Source organism: Trichoplusia ni, chromosome 20 (assembly GCF_003590095.1).
Source record: "Trichoplusia ni isolate ovarian cell line Hi5 chromosome 20, tn1, whole genome shotgun sequence".
NCBI classification, from domain to species: domain Eukaryota; kingdom Metazoa; phylum Arthropoda; class Insecta; order Lepidoptera; family Noctuidae; genus Trichoplusia; species Trichoplusia ni.
The window spans coordinates 3714828-3722345 of NC_039497.1; the positions used below are offsets into that span (position 1 = coordinate 3714828).

The 7518-nt window shown below is 34.3% G+C and overlaps 1 non-coding gene across 1 annotated transcript; it reads left to right on the top strand.

Moving 5' to 3' along the window:
• Positions 1-3235: 3235 nt before the first annotated feature.
• Trnaa-agc lies at positions 3236-3308 on the top strand. Its single transcript has one exon. It is a non-coding gene; the product is annotated as a tRNA-Ala (tRNA).
• Positions 3309-7518: the final 4210 nt, after the last annotated feature.

The following is a 7518-nucleotide window of genomic DNA, read 5'->3' on the forward strand; positions in this document are numbered from 1 at the left end:
AACATATCTCCGTATGAACACAAACGTATTTAAGACAGTTTTAAAACTGGAAAACACAGAAACAAAAACATATTCAATGCCACACACAGCAAACAAATCTATTGACCCCCATCAGTATAGCTACATTAACTCAAAAGCCCTATGCCCCACTGGACACTGCTAAGAAAAGGCCTACTCCCAAATTCTTCTACGAAACAACACATACTCTGAAAAAGTTTATAACTGAGACTCGGATGGGTTCAGATCACCGAGTACTGCGTATCTCCTAGGATGTTAAGGAATACGAGAGATGGTACAGCCAAAAGCTACTAAACTAAGCACACTATACAATGTCCAACAGAGTAAACCAGACCACCTCGCCGCCAGTTATTCCAGTTCATTTATTTGGAATACAAAGTAGGTTAAACATCGGGACAAGTGGACAAGATACATGAACCAGAATGATTAAAGTAATGACGGTTCTCCATAGTGCAAAATTAAATACCCTAGACACAAAAATCTGCATCCTAATCGGTTCACTCTGTTAGGAGCTACTGTGCCGTATGAAATGATGACTTGTTATGGAAGAACATGTCTAAAAATAATCTATGGAAAATCTTTAAAATAAAAAAAAAATCTGCATTTAAATCGATTCGACGTTTAGGTGCCAAAGACAGACATCACACAGGAAAATTCACATTCTCAAATACTAATAAAAACTATAGTTTTCTTAGAAAATAAATTCTTTAAACCGAAATATTCAGAAGTTAACTTTCCTGCCTAAGCTAATACGACATTATATTGACTACGCTCTTAGATTTCCTTAGCGCCTGAGGATAGGCCCTTTTTAGCAGGTGAAGAGTTGCAGTCGCTGTAGAAAATGGTAAGTTTCGTATCGACAAAGCAGCGAGTAAGTATAGAAAGATATATAATAAAATGCACAGCATCAAATAAAAATAAGGAGGAAAAATTTAAGAGGATGATCTTCCATTAACATTTCGACGTAATACTCTAAAAGAATCCAACGATCCTGTCATAGAAAACGTATATAATACGTAACGTATTTTTACATCCAAGTAACTAATTTTATCAATCGCAAATACCTAACACCTCTATAAAATATACTATATACCGATTTTCAAATAGGAACTGAAATCCATAGTTGTATACCTAACGTCGTGGTTTCGAGTACTACCCAAGCAAATGTCTATTCTAGGAGCACGACCATTTATTATGTAACTAGGTTTAATTTGTCTATCATATTTACGGCAAAATAAACTAGTTTATCATTCCTCTACAAGTCGTAACACAAGCTTTGAGACTAGATGGCGTTGTATACAATTTTTTTCACTATAATTCTGTCTTTCTCAATATGTGGGTTTGTCCGATAGATGGCGTGATTTTTCTGTTACGAATCGACGGTGTTAGATATAGGCATCCGGCCTAGCCTGAAGATACCAAACTCTAAATCTCATTTGGTCGGAATAAACTCATTAGATGCCTTAGAAATATACAGGAGTTTTTGGACAAACGTCCGAGTGTTAAAGACCTTTTCTCGCTTTAAAACGGAAAATACAAGCAGCTGTCGATACGCCCTTGTTATAAAACCATCAAGGTTTTTAGTGTCGATTACAGGCACATACAATATTGTAAATCTTTTAGACGAAGTGACGGTTTTTGCTGGTAAATCAGTCAATACAATTTGTGTAGATTTAGGTTTATAACCGGTGTTAATTCAAGTTAACAGTTATGCTTCCAACAACTTTAACCGTGAGAAAGGACAAACAATATTCATAAAGAGAAAAGACGTTGGCTGAGTAGTCGAGCTAGTGGTGTTCCTACCCATTAGCTAGACTGGTCTAAAAGAGTTCAAAATTTCAATTCCCGTCCATGAGAAATGTCTACATGATGTCTTCATGTGTTTAAGGCAATCGGAAATCTGATTGAATAAGCCTGGATCCCACAACACAGGGACTCTTAATGTGGGGTTCATTGCTTCGTCTGTGATTGACAAAATAATTCTCTAAACGTAATTTACGAGGTGTCTATTACTGACGGCCTAAGTTTACTAAGTTTGATACTAGATGGCGTTAGTATGAACGTCCTGGCGTTGTGTGAATGTTCTGGAATGTATTAAAACTAGCTATGCTAGCGACTTCGTTCGCAAATAATAGTAACATTAGGCAGCAGTTTTTGGATAATATATGTTTTTGAAACATTTTTAAGCGACTTCAAAACAAGGAGGTTCTCAGTTTGACCTGTTTCTATCTATGTACCTACGTTTGTCCGCAATTATCTTATTGCTGGTTGAAGCCATTTGGTTGCAGTTTTCAGAAAAATATTACTTTGTTACATTTAGGAGAAGGTTTTAGTGATTTAACCGACTCAAAAAAAAGATTCCGAGTTTGACCTGTGAGAATGTATGTAGGTATGTGTGTATAAAGGTTTTTTGTTATAATTAGACAAAGAGCTAATAACGTATGTTAATTTAATTATTCGATTACTTTTAAACAGAGTTGTCAAAAAAGCTTATCCCTATAAATCTATCATTAATTCACTAATAAACCTAAGGTAACGAAAACTAAAGTAAATTAAGAACCTACCACTAAAAAGTATGAAACAAAAAAAAAACAAAACATAAAGACTATATTATATTTTTTTACGTAAAATTCAGTGTGGGACTTGGAATTTTTTTTTGTTTTTTTTTTAATTATATTTCAATTCTTATTGCAACTTCGGGTTTGCCGACTTAACCGTGGGTATCGAACGCGCGACCTCCGGTATGGGATATAATAATATGGGATGACAAAAAAGGGAATAAAATATTAAAACATGGATACCATAATTCATCTTTTTATAATACAGGTCAACTCTGCTAGTTGACCTGTATTGTAAAATGCTGGCTTGGCGGTCGCAACGAATTTCTATTTAAAAATTAACGAATTAATTTGAAAATCACCGAATTTTATCTAAAATAAATCTGCGTTGAAATTATTAATTTTCGAGGAAATTTTGCCTCTCAAACAACAAACAACCCTCAAAATGTAATAAAAAATAGCCCTTGTAACGAAAAATCCTTGTTATCCTGGTCAGTGGTCAAAAATTTTAATATATTTTTAACTCATCCCCTCGGCCATCTAAACCTCTACATAACCCTATTAAATATATTTTTTTAAATACACGCACAATTTAAATAAACGTAAAAACGTTAACTGACTGACTCGACAAGAAGGATAATTTGAAAACTTATATCACCGGGGGCGTAGCTCAGATGGTAGAGCGCTCGCTTAGCATGCGAGAGGTACCGGGATCGATACCCGGCGCCTCCATTTATCCTTCTTCTTCTTTTCGAGATTTTTGTAACATTTTTCGTATATATTATGCATATTTTTTATTATTATTTTTAGGGCCTGTTTCACCACCGCCAAATAAGCTCCCGTTAAATTACTTGACGGATTGTTCCATAGAAAGAATGTAATTGATTTTCAATTCTGATAGCAGCTAATTAGAGCTTTTGAAATAGGCGCTTCGTTATAAAAAAAGACTAGGTGACCTAGCAAACGTTGTTTTGCCTAAAAAAATATTTCTGACTTAACCCCAAGAGCTACATCAAAATAATGTTCTACAATGTTGTACACCATAAAAAGATCTACAAAAAAGTCTCAGACAGCATATGTCTTTCTTTTAAGGTTGACTCACCATAAGCATTTTTTGGCTAATAATTTCACTCCAAAACAAAACTTTGCGAAGCCTTTTTTATTGAGATGATAAGCAAAATCAAAATAAATACTACAATTTTATTCACACTACATTAGTATTCAATTTTACAAATTTCAAACGTTTATTCCAAAGCTTTTTCATTACGATGCAGCGACGATGGTGTGAATCCTTATCAAGATAAAGAACGTTAAAGAAATTCTGTGGCGTATATTAGCACTGCTCCCGTGCGAAGCCAGGGCGAGTCGCTAGTTAGAAGATAAAACAGAAGAACTACTTAAATCTTTGAAACTACTTCACGGATTTTGATGCGGTGTTTTTTAATAGATAAAGTGATTTATGAAGAAGTTTTTTTAAATATAATCTATGCATATTTTCGTTCAGGAACATAGTCAATTTTAGCGTTTTCAAATGTATTTACAATTGTTTTACGCTTTCATTGCCAACGCTGGCTTAACCGTGAGAGATACTTCAAAATAATGTGCTACAATATTGTACACCATAAAGAGATCTACTAAAAAGTCGCGAAGGTACAATGGAAAATGTGGAAAAACAGGGCAGGCAGAAATCATAACTTATACCTTCTAACCACGCGGACGAAGTTGCGGGCAACAGCTTGTTCACTAATAAACCAATAGGAACCTAACTTAACGGAAACTAAAGTAAATTAAGAATCTACCGCTAAAAAGTATGAAATAAAAATTAAAAACAAAAAAATTAAAACAAAACAGAAAGACTATATTATAATTTGTTGCGTAAAAAAGGAACCGCCTTCAAAAAACAAACTCAAAAGAATAAAATAAATTTTAGAAATAAAATAAAACCGCGATAAAATCCGTAAAAGTAGTTTCATTTCAAGAGTATCGGGATTAACCAATGCCTTTACTTTCCTGGCGCATCAGTGAGTCTCACCCAGCTTACCCAGAACCGCTCCATTAACTACGTCTTATTTGATTTGATCTTATTGAAGAAGCTCGCCACCGCTGTGTTAGTAGCCCTAATTTTCATGGATAGACAAGTGGTTGAGGTCACCACGCCAAAACCACACAGCGCAACGTGTCGCGGCTTCGGTCCCCGTGCAAGAGAAGCGATGCTGCAACCCACTAATGCTTGTCCTGATTCTGGGTGTCTTTGTGTATGCGACTTGAATGTTTGAGAAAGCTCCCGTGTTTTTTTTCACTTAGGGTTATGAAAAATAGATATTAGCCGACTCTCAGACCTACTGAAAACGCACATAAAGTATGGTAAAAATCGTTAATGCCGTTTCGGTGGAGAACGGTAACTAACATCGTGACTCAGTGGTCATAAATGGTAACTCGTACGAAAAATTGTTCCTCTAGATGGGAACTAAAACGGTCGATGAAAATAAGAATCAGTTTTGGATAATAATGAAAAATGATCAAAAATTCTTGTTAGGTCGGGGACTTGTGAAAATTTCAATCGTTTCAATTTTTATTTACATTTTGGTTCCTTATTACACCATCGGTTTTGCCGGACTCATATAACTAAATTAACCTCTGAGACGTATGGTTCTAGGATTAACCGTTTCCGAGAAAATCATTTTATTCCGTTTTATATTAACCTAACTATAACTCGTAAATGGTAACTCTTACGAAAATTTTCTCGGAAATAAAAACGATCATCTAGGTGGGAACTATAAGATTTGATGAAAATAAGAACCATTTTTGTAGAATAGGAGACCCCGAGAAATGTATTCTTCTCGTCCAGGGACTTGTAAAAATTTTCGTCGACCTCTTTACACATTAATTTTGATTTCTTGTTGCACTATTTGATTTGCCCCACTTAAAGATATTTTTTAACCTCTGAGAAGTATAGTCCTAGAATTTACCATTTCGGAGAAATTAATTGGTTTCTGTTTTAATATCAGAACGCTATATCTCATAAGTGGTAACTAGTACGAAAATTTCATCAGAAATAAAAATGATCCAAAAAGAGATATCTAAGGAATCAGTGAACCAAAGTTATAGTTTTGGAAAATAAAATAAAATACATGAGAAATTGTTCTATGTCCGGGACTTGTAAAAACTAACGTCGACTGTTTTTAAAATAAATTGTGATTTCTTATTAAACCATCGGATTAACAGGATACAGAACAGTATTTTAACCTCTGAGAAGTATAGTCCTAGAATTTACCATTCCGGAGAAATTAATTGTTTTCTGTTTTATGTTCAGATCGCTATATCTCATAAATGGTAACTCGTAGGAAAATTTTATCAGAAAGGAAAATGATCGTCTAGATGACAACTATAAGAGACTAGGAGAAGTATTGTCCTGAGATACACTGATTCCGAGAAATAACGTTTTTTCTGTTTTCTGCTCAGAACACTATATCTCATAAATGGTAACTGGTGCGAAAATTTTCTCGGAAAGAAAAATGACCCTCCAGATGGGAACTACATGAGTCGATGAGAAGAACTGTCCTAAGATTCACTGTTTCTGAGAAATTGATAATTTTCTGTTTTATATTCACATAACCATAGCTCATAACTGGTAGCTCACACGAAAATTTCATCAGAAAAGAAAATGACCCTCTAGATGGGAACTACAAGATTCGATGAAAATTAGAACCATTTTTCTAGAACAGGAAACCCTGAGAAATTCTTCAGTCCGAGCCGGAACTTGTAAAAATTTTCGTTGACTATTTTTCAAATTAGTTTAGATTTCTTATTGAATAATCGGATTTGCAGGATCCATAGAAGTATTTTAACCTCTGAGGAGTATAGTCCTAGAATTTACCATTTCCGAGAAATTAATTGTTTTCTGTTTTAATATCAGATCGCTATATCTCATAAGTGGTAACTAGTACGAAAATTTCATCACAAACAAATATGATCGTCTAGATGACAACTATAATAGACTAGGAGAAGTATTGTCCTGAGATGCACTGATTCCAAGAAATAACGTTTTTCTATTTTCTGCTAAGAACACTATATCTCATAAATGGTAATTCGTACAAAAAAAATCTCGGAAGGAAAAATGACCCTCTAGATGGGAACTACATGAGTTGACGAGGACCACTGTCCTGAGACACACTGTTTCTGAGAAATTGATAATTTTCTGTTTTATATTCACATAACTATAGCTCATAAGTGGTAACTAACACGAAAATTTCGTCGGAAAGGAAAATGACCCTCTAGATGGGTACTACAAGATTTGATGAAAATTAGCACCAACCATTTTTGTACAATACCCTGAGAAATTCTTCTAAGTCCCAGCCGGAACTTAAGTTTCGGTCGAAAAAATATTTTTAAATCAGTTTTCATTTCTTATTACGCCATCGGTATTGAATGACTCATAGAAGTATTTTAACCTCTGAGAAGTATGGTCCTAGCATACACCGTTTTAGAGAAATTAATTTTGTTCTGTTTTATATTCACATAACTATATCTCATAAATGGTAACTCGTACGAAAATTTCGTCGGAAAGGAAAATGGCCCTTTAGATGGGAACTAAATGATTCGATGAAAATTAGAACCATTTTTCTAGAACAGGAAACCCTGAGAAATTCTTCAGTCCGAGCCGGAACTTGTAAAAATTTTCGTAGACTTCTTTACAAATTAATTTTGGTTTCTTATTGAACTATCGAATTTGCAGGATCCATAGAAGTATTTTAACCTCTGAGAAGTATAGTCCTAGAATTTGCCATTTCGGAGAAATTAATTGTTTTCTGTTTTAATATCAGAACGCTATAACTCATAAATGGTAATTCGTACAAAAAAAATCTCGGAAAGGAAAATGACCCTCTAAATGGGAACTATAAGATTTGATGAAAATTAGAACCATTTTTGTAGAATAGGAGAC